This window comes from Hylobates moloch, unplaced genomic scaffold (genome assembly GCF_009828535.3).
Source record: "Hylobates moloch isolate HMO894 unplaced genomic scaffold, HMol_V3 SCAFFOLD_2, whole genome shotgun sequence".
Lineage (NCBI taxonomy): Eukaryota > Metazoa > Chordata > Mammalia > Primates > Hylobatidae > Hylobates > Hylobates moloch.
Window position 1 is genome coordinate 38,161,311 of NW_026652277.1, and position 13,178 is coordinate 38,174,488.

At 35.4% G+C, this 13,178-nt stretch overlaps 1 protein-coding gene across 14 annotated transcripts in view; it reads right to left on the reverse strand.

The window, feature by feature from the left end:
- PDLIM5 (PDZ and LIM domain 5) overlaps nucleotides 1–13,178 on the reverse strand; it is a 221,016-nt gene that overhangs the window by 109,370 nt on the left and 98,468 nt on the right. The window contains exon 1 of one of the 14 annotated variants that reach the window (XM_032137938.2): nucleotides 6,060–6,084. The exons of the other annotated variants lie outside the window; for them this stretch is intronic. The gene's annotated coding sequence lies outside the window, so the exon portion shown is untranslated. Of the gene's footprint in view, nucleotides 1–6,059; nucleotides 6,085–13,178 lie in introns of those variants that run through there. 14 annotated transcript variants of the gene reach the window in all.

The window sequence follows — 13,178 nt, forward strand, 5'->3', positions numbered from 1 at the left end:
TGTGAAAGCCACCTCACCAGACTTATTCCAGAAAATGTCAGTTCTTGGCTGCCATAATAATGGGAGAGTATGGGAATAATGAGAAATGAAATAATTCAGGTCCAAATTATCCAGAATATATAAAATCACCCCTAAGTTCCTAGAGTGAAACTAATGTCCACCTGTCTTCTAAACAGTCTTCTCAATTAGCAACAATCCAGGGCTTGGTGGCAGCTACATTAGTTTCTGTAAAGTTCAATCAAAGAGAAAGCAGTTATATGTTGAATCACCAAGGTGAACTCAATGACTCCTTTTCTGAATTCCTCCCAGGCCCTTCACTGAATCCTAGGTACAAGGACAACACCTAGGCTCACCATGACCTAGAATTACATGCATTTGTCCCCAAAGGCAATGTTTAGGGGACAGTGTGGGCCTTGGATGCTTCTGAACCATCACAATGATTGGCAATGGAGTCCACGTAGATAAGAAACAGTCACGGGCTGGCCAGAGAAGCTTTGCTCCTAATCCCCATAAAGAAATCCAACATATTAAAATTTTCTCTACAAGTGCTTCCAACTATTAAGTTCTATGAATAAAAAAAGTTAAGATGACACAAATAGCCAATGCCAAAAACATGTATATTACTGTGTATCCAACATGTTTCTTCCTTTTTCATTTGCATCAATGATTATAACCCAAAGGCCCAGTCATAATGGCAATAAAATACAATAATTACAGAACAGAGTAGCAGCTACGTTCATGGACCACACCCAAGGCTGTGGGTGAGCTGCATACCACAATGTTGAGATCCATATTTGAGGAAAATTGAACTTGCATCATAATCTTTGTTTCAGTTTCGACATGCACAACATCTAAGAGTTTGGCTTTCAACCATGGCCTTGTTTTCAGCCGTCTGTCACATAAAATTTCAATTTAGCATCTCACTGATCTTCTGTTTTCTAGGGAAACCTACCCCAAAGCAAACACTGGCATATGCTGATGCTTTAGTGTTCCAATGAAAATAAGATGCATCATGATTCACTGCTCTTCTTGTTGAATCTGTGCCTTATGTGAGTTCTAAAGAGACCAGCAGTTAAATGTGCTAGAATATTGATGAGTTAGGCTAGAAGAAGACAGAGCTATAGAAGAAATGTTTGACAATAGAGCAGCCTTGTAAAAATAGCACTATATAGAAGGTCTGGTTCATATAATTAGAACTTTCCATCTCAGAGCCACCAAAAACATCTGTTATAACCTAGACACTTGCTGTAGCCTATGTTCAATAAAATTGGATACTAAGAAAACTAGTTTCTGAAATTTGATAAAATTCTCAGAAAACGCTTGAGAAATCAAAGAATCATAATAATATTTTTTATTTTTTCAGGTTTCATGATAGAAAACAGTAAGTTGGTTGATGTGAAACTAATCGCAATTTCTTACTAGGCTAATCAAAATCTTTATCCTATATTTTCCTTAGTTTACCAAAAATAATGAGCATAAAAACCTACTCAAATTTATCATTGCTATAACTGAAAGGCTTTAGACAAAAAAAAATTATCATAACTACTTTTAGAGGTGATCCAACACATGGTTTTATTAAAAACATTTAAGATCAACGTCTACTTACATAACTTAGTTATGATTAAATTTTTTACTAACCCCCCTCCCCGAAACACACACACAAAAGAGATCATGACAGTTCATTTTACAGAAAAATAGAATAGGGAACTGATTTATTGTTTCACCTAGAATAAAAAATAAAGCAACAAGAAAAACCAGAAAGCCCACATTTTTATCCCCCAACAATGTTAGTATTATACTCGTTAGTCATACTTGAATATAATTCAAGGTTCAGTATATAAAACAAATAAAAGCAAAGCTTCTTTGGTTAAAGAACAAGTATGGGCAGAAAACTCAGAATGTACTCTACTGGGCTGCTGTAACACCACCTTAGGATACCTCAAGACAGACTTTAATATAGTTGAACACTCATATATAGACAGGAAAACGGAAATTCAGCAAGAATAGGTTGACTATTTTATTGCCCATTCTATCACAATTAAATGCTAGCCTTTTTTATCTATGCCTTAGTCTGCTCATTTGAGAGATGGCTATAATAATTTCCACTTCACCATTACAAAGAGACAGCATAATATCAAGAAAATAAAGAACAGCATGAATTTTACTTAGAGCCAAGCAAGACTTCGGTCTCAATACTATCTTAACAACAATAAACTTGCCCAAGTTGATGCAAGGCTGGTTCAACACACGCAAATCAATGAACGTAATCCAGCATATAAACAGAACCAAAGACAAAAACCACAAGATTATCTTAATAGATGCAGAAAAGGCCTTTGACAAAATTCAACAACCCTTCATGCTAAAAACTCACAATAAATTAGGCATTGATGGGATGTATCTCGAAATAATAAGAGATATTTATGACAAACCCACAGCCAATATCATACTGAATGGGCAAAAACTGGAAGCATTCCCTTTGAAAACTGGCACAAGACAGGGATGCCCTCTCTCACCACTCCTATTCAACATAGTGTTGGAAGTTCTGGCCAGGGCAATCAGGCAGGAGAAAGAAATAAAGGGTATTCAATTAGGAAAAGAGGAAGTCAAATTGTCCCTGTTTGCAGATGACATGACTGCATATCTAGAAAACCCCATCGTCTCAGCCCAAAATCTCCTTAAGCTGATAAGCAACTTCAGCAAAGTCTGAAGATACAAAATCAATGTGCAAAAATCACAAGCATTCTTATACACCAATAACAGACAAACAGAGAGCCAAATTATGAGTGAACTCTGATTCACAATTGCTTCAAAGAGAATAAAATACCTAGGAATCCAACTTATAAGGAATGTGAAGGATCTCTTCAAGGAGAACTACAAATCACTGCTCAACGAAATAAAAGAGGACACAAACAAATGGAAGAACATTCCATGCTCATGGATAGGAAGAATCAATATCGTGAAAATGGCCATACTGCCCAAGGTAATTTGTAGATTCAATGCCATCCCCATCCAACAACCACTGACTTTCTTCACAGAATTGGAAAAAACTACTTTAAACTTCATATGGAACCAAAAAAGAGCCCACATTGCCAACTCAATCCTAAGCAAAAAGAACAAAGCTGGAGGCATCACACTACCTGACTTCCAACTATCCTACAAGGCTATAGTAACCAAAACAGCATGGTACTGGTACCAAAACAGAGATGTAGACCAATGGAACAGAACAGAGCCCTCAGAAATAATACCACACATCTACAACCATCTGATCTTTGACAAACCTGACAAAAACAAGAACTGGGGAAAGGATTCCCTATTTAATAAATGGTGCTGGGAAAACTGACTAGCCATATGTAGAAAGCTGAAACTGGATCCCTTCCTTACACCTTATACAAAAATTAATTCAAGATGGATTAAAGACTTACATGTTAGACCTAAAACCATAAAAACCCTAGAAGAAAACCTAGGCAATACCATTCAGGACATAAGCATGGGCAAGGACTTCATGTCTAAAACACCAAAAGCAATGGCAACAAAAGCCAAAATTGACAAATGGGATCTAATTAAACTAAAGAGCTTCTGCACAGCAAAAGAAACTACCATCAGAGCGAACAGGCAACCTACAAAATGGGAGAAAATTTTTGCAATCTACTCATCTGACAAAGGGCTAATATCGAGAATCTACAAAGAACTCAAACAAATTTATAAGAAAAAAACAAACAACCCCATCAAAAAGTGGGCAAAGGATATGAACAGACATTTCTCAAAAGAAGACATTAATGCAGTCAACAGACACATGAAAAAATGCTCATCATCACTGGCATCAGAGAAATGCAAATCAAAACCACAATGAGATACCATCTCACACCAGTTAGAATGGTGATCATTAAAAAGTCAGGAAACAACAGGTGCTGGAGAGGATGTGGAGAAACAGGAACCCTTTTACACTGTTGGTGGGACTGTAAACTAGTTCAACCACTGCGGAAGACAGTGTGGCAATTCCTCAAGGATCTAGAACTAGAAATATCATTTGACCCAGCCATCCCATTACTGGGTATATACCCAAAGGATTATAAATCATGCTGCTATAAAGACACATGCACACGTATGTTTATTGTGGCACTATTCACAATAGCAAAGACTTGGAACCAACCCAAATGTCCATCAATGATAAATTAAGAAAATGTGGCACATATACACCATGGAATACTATGCAGCCACAAAAAAGGATGAGCTCATGTCCTTTGTAGGGACGTGGATGAAGCTGGAAACCATCATTCTCAGCAAACTATTGCAAGGACAAAAAACCAAACTGCCATGTTCTCACTCATAGGTGGGAATTGAACAATGAGAACACTTGGACACAGGAAGGAGAACATCACACACCGGGGCCTCTTGTAGGGTGGGGGGAGGCGGGAGGGATAGCATTAGGAGATATACTTAATGTAAATGATAATGTAAATGATGAGTTAATGGATGCAGCACACCAACATGGCACTTGTATACATATGTAACAAACCTGAATGTTGTGCACATGTACCTTAGAACTTAAAGTATAATAAAAATACATATATAAATAAAAATAAATAAACTTGCCCAAGTTAATTAACTTCTCTAAATTAGTTTCCTCATCTATAAAGAGGTTAATACCACCTACCTCACAGGGTTATTCTGAAGATTAAATGAAGAAATCCATGAAAATTATCTTACCCTATACCTATAGCTTGTAGTTAGTAAAATAACGTGGAATTGGCACACAATATCCATGTATTTGCCATGTGAATCTTTTCAATGTTACAATCATTATATGGTACTTTCATGGAAAAATTCACTATTAACAATCTATCTCACTATTCTGGCACTTCAGTAGTGGCTGAAAGAAAAGATTTAAATGAAAAAGGTTATAAACTAAAGTTAAAAGCACAAGGATTCTTCATACTAATATTCAATCCTACTAGATGACAAATCTATAATGAAATAACATTTGACAAATTTACATACATTGCAGAATAAGTTTTTCTCCATGTATATACAGATGCTCCTAGACTAATGATGGGGTTATGTCCCAGTAAACCCATTTTCAATTGGAAATATCATAAGTAAAAAATGCATTTAGGCTGGCGTGGTGGCTCATGCCTGTAATCCCAGCACTTTGGGAAGCCAAAGCAGGCGGATCACCTGAGGTCAGGAGTTCAAGACTCCTGGCCAACATGGCGAAACCCTATCTCTACCAAAAATACAAAAATTAGCCAGGCATAGTGGCGCGTGCCTGTAATCCCAGCTACTCAAAAGGCTGAGGTGGGAGAATCACTTGAACCCGGGAGGCAGAGATTGCAGTGAGCGGAGATCACCACCACTGCACGCCAGCTGGGGCAACAGAGTGAGACTCCATCTCAAAAAAAGAAAAATGCATTTAACACACCTAACTTAACAAACATCAAAGCTTAGCTTAGCCTACCTGAAATGTGCTCACATTAGCCTAGAGTTGGGCAAAATCATCTAACAAAAAGCCTATTTTATAAAAGAAGTATTGAATATCTCATGTTATTTATTGAATACTGTACTGAAAGTGAAAAACAGAATGATTTCACACCATTGTAAAGTTAAAAATTCATAAGACAACCTTTGTAAATTGAGGACCATTCGGTATATATAGATACAGATATATATAGATATAGAATGTATCTATACACACACATTGCATATACCAAAGGTATTTTATTATATACTATGACAGTAAACTTTAAAAACAATTGATAAAACTTCACAAATTTGATAATGCTACTCATTCCTTAAAACTGTTCATGCTCTTATATCATATGCATTTGTCAAAATTATAATTATGTGATTTTATACTGAATAGCTCTTTTATTAGCTAGTGTGGCAGTTGCATGGCAGCAGGTACCATTTCTCTCTCGTTCACACCTATCTTCCTGAAGTATGTTTTGAAAGAATGTATAACCTGTGTCTTTATATATATGTATGAATGTATGTATGTATGAATGTATATACATATATAAATGAGTACATACGAAGAGAAAAACGACTAGATGGATATCTACCAAAATATGCTTGTTTTCTCTAAAGGGCAGATGAGTTTCTTTTTTTCTGTATCTTCCAAATGTTTTTCAATATATGTGTAACTGTTTCACAAACAGAAAATAGCTATTAAATATTTTCTTAAAGATAAATGTTATTAAAAGCTAACAGACAATAAGGAAAACAACAGCATTAGCTTGAAAAGCTACTTAAACTCAAATGATTTCATTGTCTCTGGATGGAAGATGGCCTCAGAAGGGATTACTGCATGTACTCAGGAAAAGGACAATGCAAAGAAAACCAGTTTACTAGTTTTAAATAATAAAATGATTAAAATTATATGAAGACAACAAAAGATTATAAAGTCCAACAACAAAAGATAGGATGAATAGCTCGTTCTTGGCAAAGACTTTTATGATATAGTCATTTTTCAAAGACAAATTATCTGTGAAGATAACACTGGAACAGTGTAAATAAATATACTGACAATGTGAAAGAAGAGATTTTTAAAAAATGTATTTTCAGAAAATATTTTCACATTTCCCACAAGCTTACCAAATTTATTCATCCTCCAATGACATGGCCATATAATACTCCCTGTGGAAAGCTGAATTTCTTGATACAGAATTTCTTGGTAAGAAATGGATCAAACATGCAGGTGGTAAACATAACACATGGAGAGCTCTGTAATCTGGCAAGGAGGGATGAGCTGCAGGATCATCCACACGACAAGGTAATCCAAACAGTGAGTGAGCCAGTGGTTCACATACTTCTTTAGGGCCCACAATAACCACTAGTGCTCTTTATGGACCCTGTGGATTCTCTACTGAATTCTGATACACTGTATTCTCCCATAACTTGGCTCAGCACTGAATATTTACATTGCCATAAGAATGAAAAAGTTGAATACAGATTTTTAAAATTTATCGTTAAATAATGTTGATACCAAGAAGATGGCAAGAGAAGTACTATCACAGAAGGAAGTCAGACGCTAATAACTAAAACCGATCATTTGGCTGGGTGCGGTGGTTCATGCCTGTAATCCCAGCACTTTGGGAGGCCAAAGCAGGCAGATCACTTGAGGTCAGGAGTTCAAGACCAGCCTGACCAAGATGGCTAAACCCTGTCTCTATTAAAAATGCAAAAATCAGCCAGGCATTGTGGCATACACCTGTAATCCCAGCTACTTAGGAGGCTTTGGCAGGAGAACTGCTTGAACCTGGGAGGCAGAGATCTCACCACTGCACTCCAGCCTGGGCATCAGAGTGAGACCCCGTCTCAAAATAATAATAATAATAATAATAATAATAATAATAATAATAATAATACTGATAATTTAAAAGTTAGCAGATGGTTAGTATTTAGAAATATAAAGGTAAATCCTAGGAGAAGTCATTGGTTGCCTCTGCTAAAAGAGACCAGGTAAGAGGAGGGGCAAAAAAGAAACGACTGGGGTTTTTCTTGTATTAGTTGACACTATACTTCTAGCTATTCTTCTCCTGCTTCAGATGCACTAATCAATCTAGACTACCAAAGTCACCTTATCTTGCCCTGCCCCTTCTAGAGTTTCTGACCATGTCATAGATGTGCCTGATGTTATCCTGACGTGCATTTTTTTTCTGCTGCCACCATATAAAACTAGATCACTCTTTTTTAATCAATTTCTACTACTACTATTTTATGAAGCAAAATCTAAGGGGAAAAGATCTTTTCATTCTCTATGATTCTACTTACATTTTTTTCTTTTGAAAAATTTCATATTCAGGCTTTATATTTATATATTAGTATACATAATTTTACCGAGAGTAGACTTTGCTATAAAGAGATTTTTATATTTATCTGCATTCAATTGGTCAATGAATTCTCTACTGGGATCATATGCGTAATCACAAATTAATTTTAATGCAGCCTCTTTGGGGCTTTTAAATATAAAGACTATTTATAGAGTTGGAATTTAATCTATTTCTTTTTTACTTTAAAAAGACTCTAAATCTCACATATAATCCCTTTCATAATGCAAGCTTTGAAAACAGCTTTTAAGCAATACTTTCATTTTTCCCTTACTTTTTCCAACCACAAGAATGTTGCCCACATTTCTTTAAACAAATCTCTCAGCCACTCAACTTGACAACTTGTAGATATTTTTAAATTATACTAGAGTATATATTACATTGTCAAAAAACAGTTGTCACTAAATGGAATAAAAGACTTAGAAAGGAGATTAAACTTCTCAAGATTCTGAAAATAGTTAACTGTGATGATATATAAAAAATAGCCATCAAAGTCTTTGTTTTACAACTGCAGTAATAAAAACTTGTATATATATCCACAACTCATCCTAGCTACAAAATCACACTCTTATTAAGCATTAGGTAGTTACTGAGAACAGTGATTAAGTAAGCTTCAAAATCATTAGGCACAGTCCAAAATCTTACCTTAGTTTAAGTAAACTTTACTACGTAATATCTTTGCCTAATAATCAGTTCATCATATACAGGAAAAAAGTCAATCAGTCCTTCTGTAGAGAATGAATAATGTTATTTCCTAAAGCCAAAAAAAAAGACATTCTTCCACTTCTCCATATCATCTTGGAGAACAATTTACGCTCAACTACACAGGAAAACTATTCTTTCTGAGATGACCTCAGTTGTGACCACTTTTTTCCTTTATGGGTCATATACCAGACACAGTAGCAGTTAGGTAATCGTTATTTTGCCTCAATTTAATTTCTCATGTGTATGCATATTTTAGCATTGCCTGTGTGTCAAGACTTTTTCATGTATTGAAAGAGATACTACTTAGCTGAATAAAAAGTGACTCCTTCTTCCAAAGATCTTAACATTTATTTGGGGAGATGAAATGAATAAGCAGTACAGGGCTGCGGTTAAAAATATGGGCTATGAAGTGAAAAAAACTTGACTCTAGAATGAAAAGTCTTTGACGATGAAACCCAGTAATCTGCTTTATGAGTTTTAAACTCAATAAAGTTTCAGGGTCTTGATTTGGGAGAATCCAAGGGATACCCTTTCATTTACTGCAAACTTGTAAATTTATTAATGTCCAGCTTTAGCACAAGTAATTTACGGGGCTCTTTGCAAACACAGTAAATCTAGTAGTTTCAGACTACTAATTTTTCTAACCTTAGCCTTTGGCAGCACTATTGGCATTAAACAGGTATACAATAAGCTAAATTTGTTAAATAATGTTAATAAATAATATCGCTTCACAGAAAATAACTGTGGATTTAACTGAGTTAGAACCAGACTAAGCTAAAAACCTGAGATAGAAATGATCTTTTCTAACAGAGGCATTACAATGATTATAGTTTCATGTCACCAGTTACCCATTGTCGTTAGCTTTATACTGTGATACATAATTGGGTATCCTTTCATCTTGTTCTTCAAAATTTTCTAAACTCTTCTTGGGTCTTTGCCTTTCCTTTTGAATTTTAAATTGGTATGTTAAGTTCAAGCTTTTATTCTTTTTGCTTAGCATTTTTCCTATTCTCTTACTTCTTTCTGCATCTATTTAATTTTATTGCCATACGGACCTCAACCCCAGTTCAGGTGGGTATATTTCAAAGAAAAGTCACATACTATTTTCATGACCTTCTTTCTAGTGATGCTTGTACAAGATGATGCCAAAATTCTGTGATCAGTAATTTTCAATATGAAAAATAAAACCATCATTAATTGCAGATATCAGAACTATTCCCTTTTGCTCAAGTATGGATAATTACAGTTGACCACCACAGAATTCCAAAATTGGAGTTTTAGAATTCCAAACTTTCAGAGTTCCAAAATGAGATATTTATGGACTTGCAAGTCATCAAAGCTTAAGTCAATCTGTGGTGTGTCTAATGCGTACTTTGAAGTGTATCAACTAAGCTAAAATGCTACTAGAGATAATACACCAAAGTTATTCTGAGAATTAATGATAAGCGCTAGCCAAAGCCACACTGTTTGCTTGCATCTTTCAGTGTGTGACAACAGATAGAGCTTAAAATAATTTTACAAGGACAATGGCATTTGCTAAATGCTTGCTACCAAGTCTTTGAAATTTCTCATTTTCTGTTATTCACTTACTCTTTACACATTGGGAAGTAATTGAAAGATTTCTACTAAATAGATAATACATAAATCTTTCAGAAATGTCCTAACTTTGAATCTAAAAAGTGAGAATAAAATATATTTTATATAGAAAAATAATCCATATGCAATCATAGCTTAGGAGAAGAATATTTAAGACAAGGGGGATGTCTTGAAGCAAACCTTATAAAGTGAGCAAACAACAAAAATGTATTCAGATGACAATTCTACTGAATCATTATGTAACTGTATATTATTACATCACTATATAATTTCCATATATTTAATATATGTATTTATGTGTATGCTGCATACTATACCACTGACTTATGTAAGGAACTATATAAAATGAAGCTTTCTATTCTGTAAATCATTATACAAATATGAGGTACTGGTATCATCATTTTATTGAAGATTTTATACAGAATATATGAATTTTTTTTTTCTTGAGACAGTCTCGTTCTGTCACCCAGGCTGGAGTGCAGTGGCGCGATCTCGGCTCACTGCAACCTCCGCCTCCTGGGTTCAAGCGATTCTCCTGCCTCAGCCTCCTGAGTAGCTGGGTAACTCCCGAGTAACTGCTACTGGTAATAAGCCAGTAGAGCCAGGAAGACAAAGGGAAATTGTGTTAATTGAGCACAGAATACTTTATCCAAATTGCCCTCTAACATGTGTGTACAGTATCTACAAATGTACACAGATACTATGCATACTGTTTTACACCTTGCTTTTTTAACTCAACTTCTTAAACTTCAGCTTATTTTTATTTGCTCAAAAACTGTTCATTTAAAAAATAATACATATTGTTCCATTATACAGACAGACGAAGATATATTGACTCCATTTCCTGCTGATGAACATTTAGCTTGCTCTTAATGCTTTAATAATTTACTTCAAGTATACTTCATTTCACACATTTGTGAGTATATCTATGGGATAAATTTATAGAAATGGAATTGATAGGTCGGAGGGTATAATCATTCCCTTTAGAAGGGAACAACCCTACAGACGTCCTGTCTATCAAAGGCCTTTTCTAGGAATACATACAAATAGGCAATCTACAGGAGAATGAGAATGCATACATCAAGAGAGAGAAACAGGGATACAGAGGTTATTTAGCAACTAACTCTGTACTCCATATAGAACCTCCTCACATATAAGAATATGATGCTTGCAGGCATTACGTTACCTGAGAATGCTGGCACACAAATGAAGGTCAATTAACTCTGCATATAGTGTCCTTAACTTTAGGACCAAGAGCAAATACACACAAAACTAATGTTTTCTACAAACAAGTATTGGAAGCCAAGGAAATAGGACACTTAGAGTAACCAATTAAAGCAAAACATGAATTAACAACCTCATGTAGATACTGAGTACCTTATATGGCTTTTTTTTTGCTTTTAACTTAACACCTTAGATGGCTTTTTCAACTCAAGAAATATTGCCCAGGCAATGGAAAGCACAGGGTTAGGCAAAACACTTGTAAGTCAGGTATTTATTTATACATATAAGGAAGAAATTGAGACAGAAGAGGAAGAGCGTGGCCAGCCACGGGACATCAAATCACCACTGGCAAGGTAACTACACAGCAAAAGTGGTGAGCTGAGAAAGACCAATTTATCTGTGAACTATACTAAGCTTAGAGGGAAGTGGGTGTGCCCTAAAGAAGATTAGATGAATTCCTAACATGTTTTTAAAGTAGAATAATGTGAGTCACTCAGAGGGAGTAAACAGGCACTTTATATCTGATGTCTTTTGGTTCACCCCTTTATTTCCTCTCTTATCTTCCCTTAGAAAAATGTCATGAAAACAATCCAATTCTTTATCTCTTTCTAAATTGAAAATAGGATGTATATGAACTTTCTATGGAATCTACTAAAACATTGACGATATCTCTCCAATTTCCTGTTGTAGACCTCTAAGAGGGTGAAGCAAAATGAAAGTATTTCATCTAATTCCTATCTTCCTGCTAGTAAATAAATTTATGTTCAAAGTATTTTTTCCTTCTAGTCTTAAAGACTTCTCTATAAAAATGTCAGGACAAATGGATTTCAAAAGTAAAGGCTTAGAGTTTGGAATGAATGTTGGATGGCAATCCATTTGAGTGGTAGGTATGGTCTCTTCTGAATTAAGTAGCCTGGGTTCAAATCCTGAATCAGTTATTGATGAGTAACCTTGTGTAAGTTACTCAGACTTCCATTTCTTTATTAAGAAAACAAAAGTGCTCGAGCACACACAAAAAAGTGTGAAAACAGAGAGTACAGTTGGCATCAAGAAAATCAGGGTAAAATTAAAAGTGTCATAAAAGCACCCTCAATGACTAGATATTAAGACATATCAACTAAGATAATGGTGAGAGACTTGATGATAGATAAGGATGCCTTTTTTTGGTAAAAAGCAAACAACCAAAAGATTACTTAATAGCACTGTACTTACCAGGAGTGAGAAGAGATGGTAAACACTGACATTTTCTCAACAGTAGTCCTGAATGACTCTGGTATAGAAATGTCCACAATGTAGGAGTTCAGTCACCTGCATAAAGTACTAGGAAACTACAAGACCAACCAACCAACCAACATGAGAAGAAGTCTGGAAAGGAGTCTGAATATAATTCTGGCAAACAGGTGGTAATAAAATGCATCAGTCAGATCTCCTATCTCACATAATCTACTTTGTTACAGTCAGTTCAGTGTACATAATTTACCCTTTCAGAAGACAAAATGTGTTAGACAGAATAATGGCTTCCCAAAGATGTCCCTGTCCTAATCCCCAGAACCTATGAATATGTTACATTAACATGCAGAAGGGAATTTAGGGTACCAGATGGAATTAGGCTGCTAATTAGATGATCTTAAAATAGGAAGATTATCCTAGATTATCCAGTGGGCCTACTGTAATCACAAGGGCCCTCAAATGTGGAAGAGGGAGAAAGAAGAGTCACTGTTAGGATGATGCAATGTGAGAAAGACCCCTTAGTCACTGTTGCCTTTGAAGACAAAAAGAATGCAAGTCAAGGAATGCAGGTAGTCCCCAGAAACTGGAAATGGCAAG